Source organism: Drosophila arizonae, chromosome X (genome assembly GCF_054131065.1).
Source record: "Drosophila arizonae isolate 15081-1271.41 chromosome X, UAZ_ARI_1.0, whole genome shotgun sequence".
NCBI lineage: Eukaryota > Metazoa > Arthropoda > Insecta > Diptera > Drosophilidae > Drosophila > Drosophila arizonae.
The window spans coordinates 18,542,355-18,563,505 of NC_142927.1; the positions used below are offsets into that span (position 1 = coordinate 18,542,355).

General features: G+C 43.4%; 1 protein-coding gene across 11 annotated transcripts in view; it reads right to left on the reverse strand.

Moving 5' to 3' along the window:
* LOC108620087 (uncharacterized) overlaps positions 1-21,151 on the reverse strand; it is a 241,107-nt gene that overhangs the window by 100,085 nt on the left and 119,871 nt on the right. For 4 of the 11 annotated variants that reach the window (XM_089474708.1, XM_089474706.1, XM_089474702.1 and 1 more), the window contains one exon: positions 12,535-12,612. The exons of the other annotated variants lie outside the window; for them this stretch is intronic. The gene's annotated coding sequence lies outside the window, so the exon portion shown is untranslated. The remainder of the gene's footprint in view (positions 1-12,534; positions 12,613-21,151) is intronic. 11 annotated transcript variants of the gene reach the window in all.

Sequence of the window (21,151 nt, forward strand, 5' to 3'; positions counted from 1 at the left end):
GAGGAGACCGGGGGGGACAGTTCGTGGCTGAACTGCGATAACTGTTGCATAGTTTTTGGGGGCGCTGCATAATTAATTATTTGCCAGCAGCCACAGCAGCAGCAGCAGCAGCAGCAGCTGAGCCACAAACGAAGCGAACCAAAGCGAAATCAGCTGAAATGAGATGCGATGCGATGCGATGCGATCCATTGAGTGTAAATCTGTTGGCATTTGGCTAAGATGAAAATGGGGGGCGGGGCGGGGCGGGTTGGAGTGGAGTGAGGGACTCCTGACCAAAATTTCGAATTTGTGGCCGCAACTTGGCAAGCAAATAAAATAGCAAAATTGTTTGTCTTGACTTTTATATAGTTGGACATGTCTGTGGCGGGACAGTTCGGGGCGAGGCGAGGCGTGGCGTGGCTTGGCGGACTTTACGTTTGCCATACTGCGGCCAGCCGCTTAATTTCTGGCGCGACTCGCAATTTGCCGCCACATTGCAATCCAAAGTTGTACGGAAAACTTTGCAACGGTCGAGCCAACTATCCAACTGCCTTGGACGCACTCTAATTTCAATTGGTGCCAGCTAATATGCTGCTGTCCGGCCATAGCTCTCCCTCTCTCTCCCTCCCTACACAAGTTTATCGCGAAAGTTGCGCGAAAAAACGTCAAATGAAATTTATACAAAAATTGCATGTGAAAAGCGCCGGGAAGTTTGGCCAAGCGAAAAGCATGCTCCGGGCCCTCACCTGGGCTGCCTCCATAATGCAACGGATCCGCGTCACCGACTTGACCCGAACAGACATATTGTTTACCCAACTGACGCGAGCTCTGAATCTTTAAGAGAGCATTTTATATGCGATGTCTAGCTTGTCTAAGAGTTTTGGAAAAAGACGCCAAGCATTCGCATTGCTGAGCTGATTTTCCAGGTAACGCCAAAGGCCAACTGAATCTGAATTGCAAATGCCAACTTTAAACCTCAAGCTCAAGCCAGTCATTTATAATTAATTGTTCGCAGTTCAATGTATGAAGTGCCAATGGAGATGATATTGTGGGAAGATTCCAGATTCACTTGGCGCAGAGCTAACTGTTCCTGGCTGTGCGACTGGGATTCTCAATTACGAGTGCCGCAAGAGACTTTATAGTAAGTAAGGCACATTCGATAGTAAGACATGTATAAGCCAGGAGATCACAGCGAACTAGAGTGCATGAAGTCTCGTGAAACCAGCCTTAAAGAGCAAAGCTAGCATATATAGGACTATAGTCCTCGCGACGCCTTCTTAAAGGACTCTGCTGCTCGATCTTCTAGTAATACAGTGCGAAAAATTTGAATGAGCAAAGTCAAGCCGAGGGCTCCAGCTGCCCGTGCTTATCCTAAGTTAGCTTTAACTTGTTAATAAATAACTCAAATTAGCAAGCAAAGTAAAGGAAGTGAACTGAGCAAGAACATCTGCATGGAGTATTGGGACATCGTAAGGCATTAGTAACTAGAATTGTCACCATAGACACAAGCTATTATGCGAGGTCCCTCTATAAAAGGAATTTCTCTGAAGAGCTATAATCAGTGTGCAACACAATATTTTTTACCACAAACCAAAATTGTTTCATATATGTGCTTGTGATTAACTGACTAGCATATTTTTTTGCGCTATAGAGTCAAAGACTAGTGATGACACGATTTATCATTTGATATACAACAATCGATTCTCTTGCTTCCATTGGCGATTTATTTGTAAAATATTCGTAAAATTGACTGCGATTAATTGCAATCATAAGCGATTCTTATAAAAAATAATCGCGTTGATCTTTAGAGTACTTTCACAGAAATACTTTTAATATTTTATATAATATTTAAATATATTTTTAAAATTTAATTTATAAACATTGAATTGTAAAAAAAATATTTAAATATTTAATTTTAAAAATATATTTAAATATTTATTTTATTTATGTATTTATTTGTTAAAAACATTACATTACATTAAACTTATTTAAATATTTAATTTGTTAAAAACATATTTAAATATTTTATTTTAATTTTAATATTTTTTAATTTTAATATTTAAATATTATTTTAAAATAAAAAATTTAAATATATTTTTTGGGCAATCGATTATTTTACGTCGATTCATTGAAATTAAAAATCGCATAGCTTAATCATATGATTCAATATTCGTTTAATAAATTTTGTTTGCCATCACTAGTCATAGACAAAATGCTGCATTAATAAATAAATAATTATATAAAAAAAATCATGCATATATGAGCCCTAAATAAAATCAAATATATTTAAATACTAGCCCAACAGGGAGTATTCCCTATAGATAGACCAATTCTATTCCCACAACAGTCATTAATAATTGATGCGCTCCACTTGTCATTTGATTGCCATTTACCCTGGGCATTTATAATTGATTGATTTAGGTTCGTTCGTTTTTTTTTTTCCTCATTGTTTTTCATTGCGTTTCATTTGTATCTATAAACAATTTAAGTAAATTAATTGCTTGATAAAAAGCCAAATGCCCACCGATAAAAACAACATTTAAATATTTTGTCAAATGCGACAGCAAAAAAAAAAAAAAAAAAAAAATTAAATAAAATAAATAAAAACGAGCAGAAAGTAAAAGCGAAAACAGCAACAATAAAAAACATCTCTTAATATTAAATGGCAGCTGAACAACAATTTGATATTCGATACATTTTGGAGGCGCCACAAAAAACCGGGCAAAACCAAATCTTGCGCAATCGAGTTGATTGTCAAACAATTTGCGAGTGGATTCTCGATGGTTAATTAATCGGGCCGGTCATTGAAAAGGCTTGCACCACTGTGGGACTGTGGCACTGTGGGTGGTGTCCACAGCTCGTGTAAGCTGTGGCCCCATCGCACGCAGCCCTTCGTTTACATTTCGCGCCAATCGAGGTTCGTCGTTTACATTTTGTTCTGTTTGCTGTTTTTTTATTCAATTACGTTTTTTGGCTGGACTTTTGCAAGCGATACGAAAAAACAACGAACGGAGCTCGGAGTGTGCGTGTTTTTGTTTTGTTGTGTTGCGAATGATGCAGTTCTGTAGCTGCTCCGTGGCGCGTTTTGTAATATTCCCCAATGTCAGTTTGACGCAAAAACTTTTTGCGCAACAGCAAACCGGAATCACAACAGCAACAACAGCAAACAGCAGCAGCAGCAGCGGCAGCGGCAGCAGCAGTGGTGGTAGCAGCAAAAAGAAGCTAACATTTTGGCATTTAATTGGAAAATGAAATTTAACGCTTGTGCAATGCACGGGGCGAACGTGGCGTATACGCGATGGGCTCGCTTATTTCAGTCAGAAGCAATTTGTGGCGCAATCAGCGCGACGCCGTCACAGCTACCAGGTAATATCCGAGCATAAGATATATTTTAAATATGTGTATATTATATATATAAGTATATATATATATATATATATATATATATATATATATATATATATATATATATATATATATATATATATATATATATATATATATATATATATATATATATATATATATATATATATATATATATATATATATATATATTTTTTTTTTTTTTTTATTCTATCCCAACGGTCCCCACTTTTAGAAGCTGACGTGTCAAGTGCTCGCTCAGCTCAGTCTCTCCCTCTCTCTCTCTCTCTGGAGCACATCTGAGTCCCTGCAGCTGCTGTCCGGCTGTCCAGCTGTCCGGCTGTCCCATTGCTTGTGCAATTTTGCGAAATGACTGGGAATTCATTTGACAAATTGTGCTTGGGCGCGGGGCGCACAAAGTCAAAGTCAAAGCAGATAGGAAGCCAGCCAGACAGACAGACACAGCCAGCCAGCTTTACTGTCTGCATTCGTTTCGTGCTCTGTCATTGGTTAAACAAGTGGCAAAATTAAATTTAACAATCTGCGAGCAGAGCTCGGGCAGGGGCAGGGACACGGGCACGGGCACGGGCAGTGGCAGTGGCACGAGCCGGCAGCCTGAGCTGATGCCACATTGTTTAAAGTGCTTAACAAGCAGCTGACCGCACACCTTGCCTTGCATTGCCTTGCCGCCTCGGCCGGCTCAGCTGCCTCGGCCGCTGCAAACTCACTCAAAGAAGTGGCATGAAAAATGAAATGAAAACCAACAAGTAACCACAATCATTGCTCGACTCGCCACTCGTTAGCAGAGACAGCAACCGGCAGTGGCTGTGGCAGTGGCAGTGGTAGTGGCTGCAACAGCAATTCGAACAGAGCCACTGTCCTTTCAGGGCGCTGAACTCATTTGGCTTTGGCGTTGGTCTGCTTAGTGCTTGGTGCAAAAGTGCTACAAGTGCAGGGCAGTCCGTCAACCCATCCGTCTATCCGTCCATCAGTCAGTCAGCATCTTGCTCGCTCTCTCTCTCTCTCTCTCTCTCTCTTTCGCTCTCCCTCTCCCACTCTCGTAAACACTCTTCCGTTTTGCAGTCATTCAAGTTCAGGCTGGCTTTTGATTTGTGGCACTGACACTTCTAGTCCTTGGAATGGGCTTTGATTTTGTGGTCGCTCTGCCTGTCTGTCTGTCCGCTGCAGGCCGCACCACCCGACACCACCCGACAGCACCGGACAGCACTCGGCACCGCATGCACCACTCGCATTAAGTAATTACTTTCTTGTGCTGCAGCCGACGAAATGCGAGCTCACTGGATTGATGCACTGTGCCTCCGCTTAAGCAACGCATCCGACCCCTAAACGGACAAAGTGACCTGCACTAATTAACGAGTCACAGAATGCTAAAAGTATTGCACTACGGGGGCGTCGAGACGGCGGGGCGTGGCGGACGTGGCCCACTTAAAAAGTTGCTGCTGTATCAAAACGTGGCACTTGATTGAAAATGTGTTTATGCTCCTCAGTCCGAATTGCGCTGAGCAGACTCGCATTATTGGCCTTCGACTAGCTGGCAATGGATTCTCATAATGGATGTAATTTTCATAAGGATTATTTTCTTTATTATTTTATTAAATTTCAAATGAATAATCAATATGAATGAATAATTGAATAATACAAAAATAAAAGCAAAATTAAAAAGAAAAATAATAACAATGATAATAATAATAATAATAATAAAGCAAATAATAATAAATTTTGGATTTACTGATTCACATCAAATTTTTGGATATAACATATATAAAATAACAATAATAAAAAAAAAAAAAGAAAAAAAAAAATGGTAATAATAAAATCTAAATTTACTAATTTTCTTCAAATTTTGGACTATTGTTATAAATTTTTAAAATAAATAGTAAAAAACAACATAAATAAATTTAAAAAATATGATTTTAAAAAAATAAATGAGAATAATAATGCTAAATTTAATTATATAAATTCATTTAATACTAATATGTACCTAAAAAGGTTTTTATAAATATTTTATCATGGGAAAAATGCAGCATCAGTATATTCGATTAAAGTATATCATATAGGAATAAAACTGAAAGCTATTTTGAGTAAGTCAACTTTTAATTTAAGTTGCAGTCCATAAAATTAAATTCATTTCGGAGTAATGGGATTTCAAATTAACAGTTGATAATATTGGTACATTCTAGTATAGTACGTTCAAAAATCTGTTGACCATCCGCATATAAAATAGTCCATTTACATAGATACCTTTCAGATCTGTCCATGCAGGCAATGTATTAACTGCTGCTCACTACGATCGGTAATATTAATATGTACCTAAAGAGCCAATCTAGACAATTGTCAGAGCTGTCGCTGACACAATTCGATGGGGGTTTCCCAGTTGCTTGAATCAGAGTTAGTTAAGCATGATTAAGCTTTGAGCATGAGACGAAATCTCTTTGCACATATTAATCTCTTGCAGAGCTAATAGATGGGCCAGCATTAAATAGTGAATACTTGTGCAATAGATTAATTCGGTGAGACATCAACAGAGCTTATATAATTATATAAAAATAATTCAGTCGAGACGGAGTTAATAATTCTAAGCTCTTTTAGCTTTTGCCTTCAATTCATTCTTAACTTAACTTAATATATATACATATACATATATATGTATACATATATTATATATATTTATATATAAATATATATATGTATATATATACTCATTACATTTTCATTTCAATATCAATTTAGCTAACTGCAGGATCTCAGCCTCGTCTACGCAGGAACAAACAAGTCCTTTACATCCTGTCATACCTGTCTCTCGTGCAAGTCGCTGCATAGCAACAGCAAACTGGGAAAACATTTACAAAGGCGCCTTTCACTTAGCCAAAGACTTGAATTTTATCGCAAATTCATTTTACTTTGTGTATTTTAAGTGTTTCAGAATTATTTTCACTTAATATGGAAAAAAAGAGAAGAGAAGCGATGAGAGGAGAAGATAGCTGAAGCAGCCAACTGTGCTCAACTAGACTACGAAGCTAACTATTTATGCTGTTTCGGGTAGTTTCTGGCTCATTGGGAAAACAGTTTTCCGCTGCTGCTCCTGCTGCTGCTCCTGCTGCTGCTGCTACTGCACTTGTCTGTGTGTAACATATGCCTTGCATTGGATTATGACTGCAAATGTGAAACAATTTGGCCAGCCGAACATGGACATGCTTAACTAGAGGGCGGCCCGGTACGGGGTTAGATAGCGGCTCGTTGGTGTGTCGAATGCCAAGGATGCTGCTGCTCCTGCTGCTCCTGCTGCTGCTCCTGTTGTTGGCAATTGGCAATGCAAAGGAATAACTTTGCTTATTGCATTGAAATGCAATTGAGATTCGCAGCCAGAGCCGTGTGGGGGCGGGGCGGGCAAACGTTCGGCCCGACGCTCTCACAGAGGCCCAACAATATCTAGCATATATAGTATTTTTGTAAAGCGAATGCGAAATAAATTTTCCACAGCAGCAGCCAAAAAGCGGAAATTTCCTACATAATTTCGTTGGTGTATTTTATTATAAATAATTTTTTCTACCAATTTCGTTCTATTTTTTTTTCTATTTTCTTTTTTTTTGGAAAATTGCAAAGTAAAAGCGCGCGGCCAACGACTGACAGATGAAAGCAGCTGGAAGGACTGGTCAAAAAATATATACAAAAGCAAAAAAAAAAAAAAAAAAAAAAAAAAAATTGAAAAAAAACAAGCCTTATGACCACTCAATAAGAGGAAGCAGAGCCAAGGACATGCCGGAGCAGATGATGAAAATATGTTAGCTGTGGACGGATGGATGGCCATGGAGCAGAGGACGACGCCAAGGGACGGCAGGGGATGGGCGGGGGGTTGATTCCGATGCTGAGCGAAATATAAATAAATATAAAGAAAATAAGTGCATGCCACAACCAGAAACACTCAAAGTTTATGAAATGCGCGTCGCCGCCAAAGTTTCCTTATTTTTTTTGAACATTTTCTTTTTCCTCTTCTGCTTCGTGCTTTGGCTTTGCCGTTGCCTTTGCCGTTGCTCCGCTGGCCGCTATATAAAACAAAGTGGAGGCCAAGGATTAGGACACATGTGTGTTGCTCTATGTGTGTGTGTGTGTGTGTGTCAGTGTGTGTGTCTGTCTGTCTCTGTATCGCCAATTACTGTGTCTGTTTGAGCGTACAAAGCGTTTTATGAACCAACTCCGGACCTGATATACCCGTCAACAACCTCTTCTTTCACTTCAGTCCGGCCCGGCCCGCCCCTTCCGCCCCTTCCGCCCATTGCCGCTGGACGGCTCGCATTTGGGATGCAAGACACGCCGCCTGGACTTTGTCGAATAACTTGCCGCCGTGGTCGTCCTCAACGTCGACGTCGTCATCTTTGCTACTATTGCTCTCAAAGTTTTTTTCTTCATTTTCGCTGTTTTTTTTTTTTTTTTCGATTTTCGTTTTTCCGTTTTTGATTTTATTGCCGATTGACCAACTTTTTAGGTCGATTGGCTCGGCAGTTGGCAGTTGGCTCGGCCAAATGACAAGACAGTTGCCCTAGATAAGCATTGCAGTGGCTCTAACGGACACACGAGCCACCTGATTGGAATTGGACAGGTCGCGGCCTGTCGAGCAGTTGGCCACAGTCCGATTGCCGACTACATACGATTAGACTCTAAAGTGACCCACGTCCAGCTGGAGCCGAATGCCATTAAAGCTGCTCAAAGTCCAGCGATGGCTATAAAAAAAATCTACAAAAATAACGACGTTTCAATTTATCGATTAACTTAATCCCACCCTAATGACATTAGCCTGGGAGACTGAGCTGGAGCGATGCATGGGAGATGACTGCGAGCAGAAGCGAGTGGAGCAGAGTTTTCATATACTGCATCCAAATACTTACATCCCTAATCCGCAGGAAGATTTTCAGTTTGAGGACTTTTTCGTGAAATAATCAAGTACAGGAGCTATGCCTAATAGCATTGTAGGAGCCGCATTGCTGCCAGCAATAATCTGTGCTAATGCAAGCCGAGCCCCAATTATCGAGTTAGGGCAACATCTTAGGCCTACCCACAACAGAAAGGGGACTGGCAGCCCCCCTGAAGACGATTTGTAGAATTCAAGCCCTCAAAAGTGAATTAGGCTATGAGACGGTGCCGGCTACATCGAATCAGGGCGAAAACAACTTTACGCGCAGCTTTGCCGGCTTTGGAATTAGCATCGGAATTAGAATCAGAATAAGAGTCGGAATGACGTTCAGCTTGAGAATCTTGAATCAGCTGAAGCTGAAAACAAAAGACAAGTTCAGTTTGCAAGAGTTTGTAGCGTTGCTTCCTGGCCTCACATGCAGCACAACGACAACAATGCCGCAAACACATAGAGACGGTAGCTCTAGGCTGAGCAGCATAATAAATGCGTGATTATTTGTAGGTTTTATTAGGTGAGCGCTCAACACGCCAGCAGGAGGCGGCAGCCACAGCCACAGGATTCGACAATGGAGGAACAGTTGAGCTGGGGCCGAAGTTGTGGGGCCCGACTTGGGCAGTGCAGCACATGGAGCCGGGCGTACCGGAAGCCAGCTGCCATGAGGCTGCACGGCGGCAGCCAAAGGAATTGAGGTAATCCTACAAACAGAGTCCTCGGCACAGTCGTAACTTGAATTTGTTTTCCATGTCGAGCAGCTGAAGCGGCGCCTCAAGTGCCAGCTCTGCTTGCGGCTCGGCTTGGTATGGGCTTGGCCTGGGGCTTAAGCTTGGGGCTTGGGGCTTGGGGCTTGGGGCACAACGAACTCCGGACGGCTACATAACGGAAACAGACAATGCCAGACATTGTTTATTACACAAAATAAGTTATTGTTAATAAAAATGTTACCTGTGCGCGGGCGGCGAGCAGCAGGGGCAATGCCGTCGGAGATCTCAATACCCAGAAGTAAATCCCATACTGATATGCTGCCGGAGATGTGGGTCGGATGGTCGGATGGAGGGTGGGCTTATGGAGAGACGTCTCCTTTTTCATTGTTTGTTTGCGCAATTCGTGTGCAAGTCTCCTGCTGTATTTTGCCTAAGCGCCACCCAAGCTGTTCCTCATCCTTGGCCAATCTACCCGCTCGCCCCTGCCCCCGCCCATTACACGACCCCTACGACTAACATTTTACAAATCCAGCCAATTGGTTGCCGTCTGCAACTGAGCTTATGGCCCGGCATTAGCGCTGAGCCAGAGCCACCTGTTGTTGCCTGCCTCAGATACACCCACTGATAGCCCCACTTGCCGACACCGTGTTTGCTCTCCAGCTTGCAGCTTAGACGCTTTGGCGCGTCAAATTAACTAAGCTCCTGCTCGAATTCGCCTTTATTTCTGTATCATCGCATGCTGTGCTGTTGTTGCTTGAACACTGTCTATAGCTGTTGCTCTTACGACCAATCTGTTACTGTCCTTTAAGCACTCTGTTTGCCATTTGCTGTTGATGCAACTAGTAAGGTGTTGACTGGTATGACTGGTATGACTGATGACTGATGACTGATGACTGATCACTGATGACTAATAACTGATGAGTGATGACGGATGACTGGTGACAAATGTCTAATGACTAATGACTAATGACCAATGACCAATGACTAATGACTAATGACTAATGACTAATGACTGATGAGTGATGAGTGATGACTGATGACTGATGACTGATGACTAATAACTGATGAGTGATGACGGATGACTGGTGACAAATGTTTAATGACTAATGACTAATGACCAATGACTAATGACTAATGACTAATGACTAATGAATGACTAATGACTAATGACTGATGAGTGATGAGTGATGAGTGATGACTGATGACTGATGAGCGATGACTGATGACTGATGAGTGATGAGTGATGACTGATGACTGATGACTGATGACTGATGACTGATCACTGATGACTGATGACTGATGACTGATGACTGATGACTAATAACTGATAACTGATGAGTGATGACGGATGACGGATGGCTGGTGACAAATGACTGATGAGTTAAGACTGATGACTGATGACTAATGACCAATGACTGATAAGTGATTAATGATAGCTGACGACAGAGGACTGATGACTGATGAGCGATGACTGAGGACTAAAGACTGATGGCTGACAGCTATTAATATTATTATTCTACTACTACTACTACTATTCTACTACTATTACTACTAGTTCTACTATTCTACTACTACGGTTCTACTACTACTATGACCATTACTATGCGATTTCTACTACTACTACTATTGCTATAATTATTACCATCAGCTTAAGTTTTTCATTACTTTTACAGCTTCTTTGAAGCTGCTATTTTTGCTGTCGCTGCTATTAGTTGAGGAATTTAAGTTCTGGCATTTCTACCACCTGGCCACACCTCGCTGCGCTCTCCCCGCAGGCAACAGCGAGTCGCATCGCTGGAGCTGAAAATACTCTTGACTTAAAAGAGCCTCTGGCGTAACATGAAATTACAAATTTTGGCAGCACTAAAAACCCAAATTGTATGCGCGAGTGCAGTGCGTGTGTGTGCATTTGTAGTGCGTGTACGTGTGTGTGTGTGTGTGGGTGCATGCGCTCAACAGGAGTCTTCAAAAATGCGCGCATGTCGCGAGCGCAAAGTTTATTGCACCATATTTTCTCGGCCGGCATACGCACAAACACCCAGAACGCACACACACACACACACACAGGCATATGTGAGCTATATACGCACACTCGCTTGCACTTTTTATCACACACAAGCAACAAAAATATTTGTCTTGGTCCTTTTTCGCGTGCCAACTTTGCTGGCAACTGGCAACTGGCAAAAATTGTAGGCAAATTTCGTCGAAAGCCGACAACAGGACATTGTCGGGACAATTTTGGCGATTTACGTTGCCAGCACCAGCACACACACACACACACCAGCACACACACACACACACACACAGTGATGCTTTGAAATATGGCTGGCAATGGGCAGTGAGGCTGGGTCTCCGCTTTTGGGGGCGTCTCTGCACTGCGAGCTGCGATTGCAGTCTGGTGCGTTTTGTTGCCGGTCGCAATGCGACAATTAAACACACAGAGCACCAGAAAGCTGTGCTACCGCCCCCTTCCTACCTCCTTCCCTTCCTCCACAGCCATGCCGCTTCTCTGCCGTCCGCCATAGTTTAGACCCCCTCTGCATGACTGTCAACACTTTCAGCCGGCGCCCGTGGTGCGACCTGCCAGCTGGAAGCGGGACAGCTGGCAGCTGGCAAGCGGCTCAGCGGACTAACGACAACTAACGAAGCTAAACGCATGCAAACAGCAAGCCCCAAACTGCATTTAAAGGCATGACCAAAAGCTGTGCAGAGCAGCGAGCCCAAATGAATGCTGCTGATATATCGAGTGTGCAACGCACGGCCAGAGCAACCAAAAAAAAAAAACTAAAATGAAACGGGAAAAAAATAGAGGCAAAACAAGATCCAAATACGAGCACCTAACGCCACAGTGCCAAATTGCAGTTGGCTGAGAAATTTGTTGGTCAAAAGGCAGCAGCAGACATTCAGACGAGTTATGGTTATGGCCACGGCCATCAGGCGCAATGCTCATGTTAATTGAAAGCACAGCTAAGATCAGCAACTGCTAGATATGTAAATAATGTATATACATATGTATGTATACAAGCTGAGTAGTTGAAGTGAATATATGATATGTATCTACTAAGAGTAGAGGAAGAATTTGATAGGATTCGAATCGCTAAACGTTTTGGTTTGACATATTACAAAAGTTTGTGCGATTCCTTCTCGACCTGTCCTATAGAAGGAGATGATGAAGGTGAAGGAGAAGCATTAAAGAAATATATCTTACTTATATAATATATATATTTATCATTTTAAATCTTAATCAAAGACAGATGCAATTAACAGGTCTAAAAAAACTATCGATAGTGACTCCATTCGATGGCCTCCATCTTCGATAGTTTCCACATAAAGCTGCAGTGGGCCAAACGGAATTAGAGGGTAAGCCACTATAGAGCACTTTATCTTATTATCGATAGTTTACCATAATGCCGGCGATAGTTAAGGATAATAGGCGATAGTCCATCGATATAAAAGAAGTATCATATTGCAATATGTAGCGAACACGAGTTATGGCTATGGGCATATGTATATAATGTAAATAGAATAAAGAGTTAAGGTTCGAGTCATACAGCTTACCGATACTATTCCTGGTGTCAGCGATAGTTTTAACAGCTCACTCTAGCTGAGGCACGTTCAAGTGTTCTGCCAAATATCCTAAAAAGAATTAAGATGAGAGCCTTTCAAGCAAACTCTTTCGTTCTATCGCAAAAATGCACGTTTGCCGATACTATCAGTAGTACCATCGATAGTTTTAGCAGCTCATCTGTGCGCACTCTAGCTGAGTTCAAGTGTTTGCCTTCTACAAAACAAACCCTGTCGATCTATCGCAAAAATGCATGCTTGCCGATACTATCAGTAGTGCCATCGATAGTTTTAACAGCTGTATTTGTGATATCATAAAAAGTCGATTGCCCAGCTGCGAGTCGGCGGTCTTAAGCAGTGATTAACGCCTCAGAATTAGCCGTAGTCGTTTAATACGGCCCTAATTAGTTGCTGGCAGTGAAATTAATGAGTTGGCCGGCTTATGAGGCTGGCTAATTAGCATTAATTAACATAAGTGCGTTGTTGCTCGCTCGTTGTTTTGCTACACAGCAATTGTTAAAATACAGCCACGCCTGCCGCCCCTCAATCAAATTGCATTGGCAGCAGACTGACGCTCAGCCTCACCTGAGCTGTGGCACTAAATACCTGTGCAGCTGCTGGCTGCTGGCTGCTGGCTGTTTGTATTGATGAATATTTGAAATTAGATTGCGCCAGCAAGCACTGCAACTGACGTTGTCCGTCGGTTGTTTTGGCTCAGGGATCGAGCAATTAATCTTTGTCCCCATTGCAGCTGCAGCTCTGCTCCAGACTCACTCACTCACTGACTGACTGACTGACTGACTGACTGACTGTGAATTGTTGCTAGCCGTTGCATTCGCTTCAATGTTCATTTGATGTTCGATGTTTGTGCGTTAACAGTTTGTGATTTCATTTAAGTATTTCATTGGGATTTCGACTGCTGTGCGTGACAGAGCACTTTGCCCACTGGCTCACATATGTAAATCACAAACGTTGCCGTTGCCGTTGCCGTTGCCGTTGCAGTTGCCGTTGCAGTTGAAGCTAATGACTATTTGGTGTTTAATGTGGCAGCCACACAGCTTGACACGTTTATAAAGGGGCACACACAGATAACATATACATATCTACATACACATACACACCCTGTATACATGCATCTGTGTGTGTGTGTGTGTGTGTGTATAGTGAGTATCTGGTCAAAGGAATGAAAGCTGAATGACGTTTGGCCGGGGCATGCAAATGATTTTGATAGCTTGCTCGAATATTCCTTTGAATGCTAATGGCATTGCCTGAAATTTGGTCATATTTACGGCTCAAATGTGGCTAGAAAACCAGAAGCGGAGACACACACACACGCACACAAATGCAGCTATTACATAAACTAATAAAATGTTGGCTCAAAATGTCTGCACAAAAGATTGAGCAGAAGATTATCTAGCAGAATATCATATTATAAAGTTGCATGAAGATAGTTGGAACGGAAATATCAGAACTAAAACTTGATGTTTCTATTACACTTGATCGATATAAAACAAAGTTGAATAGAGGTAAATAAAACTAGTTTGACATATATGGAAAATAAAATATATATTAAATATCAGTTTGGGAATATTTTAGGCTGAGCCAATGGATGTCACCTATCGCATCATTATTGCAATAACAGAGAAATGAAGAATAACAGATATGCTAGGGTATCTGCTAGTCGAACAGGCTTGTATGGGGCGCGTCTTTCCTGCCATTGGAATTCGTTAAAGCAACATCAAGTGAGTTGTGTTAAGCAAACGAACTGCTCCACATGGATGTTTTGTGCTGTCCACGCTGTAATCAACAGGCTCGTTAAGGTGCACACACACAAGCACACACACACATACACACACTGAGAGGCACAGTCGTGGGGTTCCTCATTTGTCTGGCAGCCATTTAAGCCGATTGATTGACGCTAATAAAAATGTACAACACAAAAGCGCAACAATGCGGATGCCAAGCAATGGATGATGGGCTGGGCGTTGAGTTGGCGCTGCTTGTGGCGAGCAGGAGGCGGGCAGGAGGCGAGCAGGAGGCGGGCAGGAGGCATACTGCCTTTTCAGCTAACTTCCGTTTTCCGTTGGCACTTTGGCAACAATGGGCGGGCAGGGCCTAGGCCATAAACGACGGCCGGAAGTGAAGCATAAAGCAGCTGCCTTGCAAATCGTGCGCTCATTGAAGGCAGCTGCCAAACAGGCGGAAGCGATCGCGGTTGCCCGGGCGCCTGGCTGGGTATGGGCGTTGCACTTTCACTGAAACTCACACAGCGGCAACAATAAGGAAGTCGCATGTGAAAGGCCGCCAGCGGCATCTAAAGAAGCACACACACACACAGACGCACGCGATATCAAGTGGCAAGCGCAAGGCCCAAAGAGTAAGAAAGAGCAGAGCAAAAAGTGGTGCAGGCTGACAGCGGCTGTTGACTATTTATGAACTGAGAAGCCCTGCAGAAGTTTTGCTCCAAAAACACACACACACACACACACACAGACACACCACAATGCATTAGCAGCAGAGCCTGGGCCAGAGGCTCGCATTAAGTTGAAACCGCTTCTTGACTTGTCGCTCGTGCCACTTAGCAATTTCAAAGGCGTTGAATTGGAGTCAAAGTCAAGCGCAGATTGCGAGGCCAAGCCTTATATAGCAACAGACGCAGCCGAGCCCAGACCCAAGCCGAGCAGAGCAGAGCGGAGCAGCCGCCATTAGCTGAACTGGTTTGAAATCTGAGTGGCAGCCACCTTAAAGCAGCAGTTGAATGAATAAAGGCTCATTTAAAGCATCGTCAATGCTTACACACACACACACACAGACATAAACGTGCTTAATTTCGTTTATATTTCCCAATTGCAAATTTTTTAGTTTTTCTTAATTGCGCCTAGGCGTATGCAATGGGAAATTGGCAACGCTCGTTCGAGCTTTGATGTTGTGCATGAATGGCTTCCCACAGTACAGTGGGTGTGTCTCTTTCACTCTCACTCAACCTCCCACCCCCCCCCCCCCCCTCATTCTCGCGCTCTGTGTACGTCAGTCTGTGTCTTCGTTGAGCTTCTTTCATACATTTTAATTGCATTTGTATATCAAACTCAGATTTATATAAGCCGCGCATATGAAATTGTTTATTTCGCGTTCGAGAAATCGAAGGAAATTAAAGCGAAAAACTCGTAGAAACGAAACAACAATTTATTGTTGTGCCAGGCAGCCGCTAATTGCATTATTGTTGTGCTTTTCATTTTTATCAATTGTATTATATTTCTGTTCAAAATCAATCTCTCTCTCTCTCTCTGTGTGTGTGTGTGTGTGTGTGTGTGTGTGCTTGTATTATATTTCATTGCGCAGAAATTGCCAAAAAATATTGTAGGAAAAGGGCGAATCGACTTTTGTGCTGGGCCAAATGAAACAATATTTGATTCAATATTTGCAAACAGCTTATGCATGCTCAATAATCGACAATCAAACTGTAATCCAATGTGCTCAAATATGTTTACCAGCACACGCTACACACTACACACAACACACTACACACTACACACTACACACTACACACTACAGAGGGAATCAAATAATTTCCAGTTCGTCTATTTATCGCAGAGTTAATAAATATATCAATTATTTCCACTCGAGCTGCCACAAGAGCATCTTTGGCTTTGCTGCTCGAAATGCCAGCCTGCATTCCGTTTGAGGGGTGAAGAGCTGCGTGACTTTGACTCGCAGTCTGTGCATCAGAGCAGTGCACTTCACTCACCTTTCGCCTGCTTCGACTCGTTCGTTAAGTACAATTTAATCCCTAAGACGCGTGCTCCAAACTATTTAATATCGAACGCATTTGGTGCGTTGTTATAAATTGAACGATTTAAGAAAGTTTCGGGGGCGCGTGTTAATGCCTCATTGGAAGTTTGTAGTATTTGGGGATTCGGCTTTCGAGTTGCTGCCGCAGCCTCAGCCGCAGCTACAGCCGCAGCCGCAGCTACAGCAGGCCGCAGGCATCGATGCTTTTGTGCTGTAGACTCAAACGGGATCTTCCAGTAACTAACCGCGTGGCAAGAAAAACTTTTGCTTTGGGACTCTGGAGCTGCTGTTGCTGTTGTTGTTGCACTTGCACTTCAGAGACGCCGCTCGAGCACCAAGCCAGCAGCTGCCTCGCCTCCACTCAGCGCTGGCCCAGCTAATAACAGTTGCAATGCGAGCCGTGCTCCAGGAACAAAAACGATTTACGCCGAAAGTGGCTGCATTCGAGTAAAGTTACCCTTTAGTCGGCCGCCCGGCATGCGGCATACGGCATACGGCATACGCCAGGTTAGCCCACACATCCCCAAGCTCGACTCGACTCCGCCAAAGTTCTGCGCTCAGCGTTTTAATTTAATACAAAAACTTTAGCCCGCCGCTCAACCTAGGCCGGGTTCAAGCACACACAGGACCAGCTGCACATGCTGCTGTTGGCAATTGAACTTGCCCAGGAGCTGAGCGCTGCGGGTGGAGGACTGAGTGCATTTATTTCCAGTCAAGTTTGTTGATTTGTCGCCCCACAAATTCCAAAGCGACATTGCAGCTGCTTCGTCTTCATCTTCGCCTTCGTCTTCCTCTTCCTCTTTCTCTTCCTCTTCGTCTTCATATTCCACTTGCGCTTTACTTGTTCTACAATTAATGCAAATTGTATACGAGAGCTCGAAGTTTCAAATAATTTATTTGAGAGCCACAGACATCACATGGGCGACTTTAGTACAATCCGTGTTTATATACTGGGATGGGACCTATGGGATGTCAGTGGTGGTGGTGGTGAAGAAGTGGAGGGGCGACATCACTTGACCCCATGCAAAAGAACATTGCAATAAGCCAATATTCATCCCTTTCGAGGCGCCCCTAAAAAAAAAAGGTAATAAAACAAAAAGGAAAATAACCAAACGGGCTCCTGTCTGTCTAAATATAGATCCTGTGCCCAAGCCGAGCCGAGCTGAATTATGTTTGGCTCACCTGACTTTTGCCACACGGAAACTTGGCCAGCAGCAGGAGTCGAGAGGAGGAGAGAGGCCAGGCAACATTCCTTGCTTCCTCCGGCCAACTACTTACAATATTATTTTATAACTTGTCATCTGCTGTTTGACAGCTTCTGCTTTCCACCTGGCAACATTATGTCCATATTACGCATATGTCATCCATTCCAGCCATCGGATCGACCTTTTCATTTTACTTTTTTCGGTTGCTTTATCTGCTGTCCGGGACATGTAAACGGGCAGGTGTGTCGAAGGGACAAGGGGCGTGGCTGGGCGGCAACGAAAAAGGGCAAATTGAGAGTCCCGGTATCCTGTCCCGCTGTCCTGCTGTCCTGCTGTCCTGCTATCCTGCTATCCTGTCATTCACTAATAAAATTCGTGTTTCAAGTTTTACGACTTGCTGACAAATAAATGCGTAGACAAATTTAATGAACGGCGGAAATGTCTTTTCATTCTGTTTGGCATTCGCCGGACGGGTGGGGGGCCATTCGGCCTGCTGTCCGGCCGCACGAGCTAGGCCCCGGGGCCTAAGACCTTTTTTAAGCCAACGGCAATGGCGACCTATAAAAATTACGGCCCAGATAGAAATCAAACCTTAAACACAGCCACAGTAAACAACAACGAATACAAATTCGAATGGTGAATGGTGAATGGCGAATGCGAATGTGAATAGCGAACACGACTACAAATACTCGTGCATATGTTTTGCTGTGGCTGCCCGGCAAATGGGAAATAAAATAATGCGCACTTAGAGGACCGCAAAGGGCCAACCGCCTGTCGCCTGTCGCCGGGGCCGGGGCCAGGCCGGGGCGGAGAGGGGTGGTCGGATGGCTGTCGGCGGAGGCGAGGAAGTGAAATAAATGATAACAATAAAATATAAATAAATAAATAAAATTAACTCATAACCACTTAGACAACCGGATCGAGTTCGAGTCCGAGTCCCAGCAGAGCAGAGCAGCGCTCTGGCCAAATGATGACCCATGTCCCGCCGAGTTCCGGCCAGCCCACGAGTCCTTGCTGCAACTAAACACAAAATAATTTAGTGACCGCCCGCAAACGAGCGACTGAAACGGATGTGCGCTGAATGTGGAAGGACCCGGCCGGACCCGACCAGAGCAGGCCAGGCCAGCCAGCACAGTCCACAGCCAAAGGACAACAATAGACGCACGCTAATGTGATGCTCTGTCTCTACACCACACACACACACACACTCACACTCACATACACAAGTCTCTCCCTGTGTGTGTGTTTGTGTGTGTCACTTCTTGGTGGCTGATGCCGCTTCAAAAATTCCATCGCAGCCACCGCCGACACACGACTCGGAAACCTTCATTTATCAAGTTGACATTTTAATTTATTAAAACAAAATGAAATGAAATGAAATGAAATGAGACGCACTGGGAACGAGCGCTGGACATGGTTAGAATGGGACTTTCGGGCAGGCCCATTCTGGCCTAGACATAAGACTCTTGTTCACTTTCGCGCATCCGGACAAGCTGTTTGTGATGTGCCTGTTAGATATTGTAGGCTTATATATGTATATACATATGTATATAGATGTATATATTTCGGAACCGTTTCATACCCTGCGCCCTTTGAAAATGGGATTTACGACTAGAATGGGTTTGTGAGAGTGAAAAACAGGCAGGAAAAGGCGTGGCAGAATCCACAAAGTATATATATTCCTGAGCAGAACAACGGACTGAGCTGATATAGCCATGAGCTGATATAGCACGGCTGTCTGTCCAACTATTATTAGGCTGGTTCCGGTTCCGTATACGTCTATCTGTCCGTCTATCAGCCTGTCCGTCTGTCTATCTATGAGTCTGTTCGTACGTCTGTCCATATATCATCCTGTTCGTTTGTCCCTCTATAAGTCTGTCCGTCTGTTCTTCCTAGCATTAGTCAGTCCGTCCGACTTTCCGTCTGCCTGTCTGTCCGTCTATCAGGTTATCCTTCCAGCCACCTATTAGTGTGCCCGTCTGTTCATCAACCCATCTATCAGTCTGTCCGCCCATCCATTCGTCCGTCCATCAATCAGCCTCCGCGTCCGTTAGTTTCTCCATAAGTCTGTCCGTCCGTCCGTTCGTCCGTGCGGGCGCAGCAATCAGGCATTCAGCAATCACAAATACTAGACTATAAATAGTAAATACTATATATTATACTATACTATACTATATGCTAAACCCTTAAGAATTCATTACCTATTTGCTCTGCGCAAGCTACAGGGTATCATCTAGTCGTCCAAGCCCGCCTCAAGCACTCTAACTGGTTTTCTCTACTCCAATCCCACTAAAGAGCCGCAACTGAAGACGTTGAGCATGAGCAAATCCTCACTAGGGAATTCTGACCACTGGACTAATTATAAGGGAGTTAGTCCAAGTGAATACTGTACAGTAAATCTCTATATATAGACACATAGATGAAGGCCACAAAAGCAATATGCTCTAGCTGACTTTGTCAATTGGGCTAAGCCGTCTAAGTCAATGGCTGCAGCAGCTGGTTAAGGCCCATAAAAAGTTGATGCGGCCAACTCTGGAATCGGTTTGAGCCTGAGCATGAATTTACATTTTTCTTGGCCATAAATTCCACATGTTGTACGATGTTGGCTTAAAGACGCTCAGCAAAATGTTTCAGCTGCTGAAGCATTTTTTAATTTACATAAATTTTAATAGCGAAAATTTGAAAACGATTTCCATTTTATTTTTGTAGGCGTTGTCCTTGCTTGTGAAACAAAAATAAAATAATACAAAAAAAAAAAAAAAAAACAGGGAAAAAAAACCGAATAAAAAAAATTAATAATAATATATTACGAAAAAATAACAAAATGCGCATCGAAACGCATAATAAAATATAATTTGGAGCAAACGGTGTGCTGCCCGCCGTACCCAGCTCCGGCTCAGCGGGGGCGAAGGCGAACGATTTCGATTTGGCGGCAGAGCACAAATTGTTTGTGGCCAGCTGGCAGGAGTAAGTCGCTGCTCGCTCGCCGGCGAATGCTTTGGCCACATGACTGCAAATTCATGGAATTTCAGGCGGCAAACAATTTAGTATTCAAAAATGTTGCGAACCATTAAAGCAGCTTAGAGTCTTCGCATTTGCCAAGCAGGCAACAAAATGTATATATAGACGCCTACGGCGCACTGGACAATGGGAATGGCTGTGGATGGCAGCATTTATTGAAGGGGTTTTCTCCCCTTCTGTTTTTTTTTGTTTTTTTTTTTTTTTTTTGTCTGGCCGCAAAATGCCTTTTTGAGCGAATGCTTTTGGCGCCTTGATTCATTTCCCTTCCAGCAAACTGAGCGAGCGACACGGACTCCACGTTGCTCCGCATACTGCGGCGTAAATTGCTTTCCATTTATTGTCAGGGCCAACAGCTGGACTGGACGAAGATGGCACGCCCACAGCTGCAATGGACTGGGCGTGGCTGAGGCGCCTCAAAAATATGAAAGCATTTCACAAATTAAAAGGAGTTTCATCTGTGCGGCGCAGCGATGAAAAACTGGAATGTGGTTGAGCTGCTGGCAGGTGCAAGCCTCCCACCTGCCACCTGCCACGTGCCCTCTTGCAACACGGCATAAGTGCATGCTGACGGAAATCTATTCGAGCTGCAGTGACTA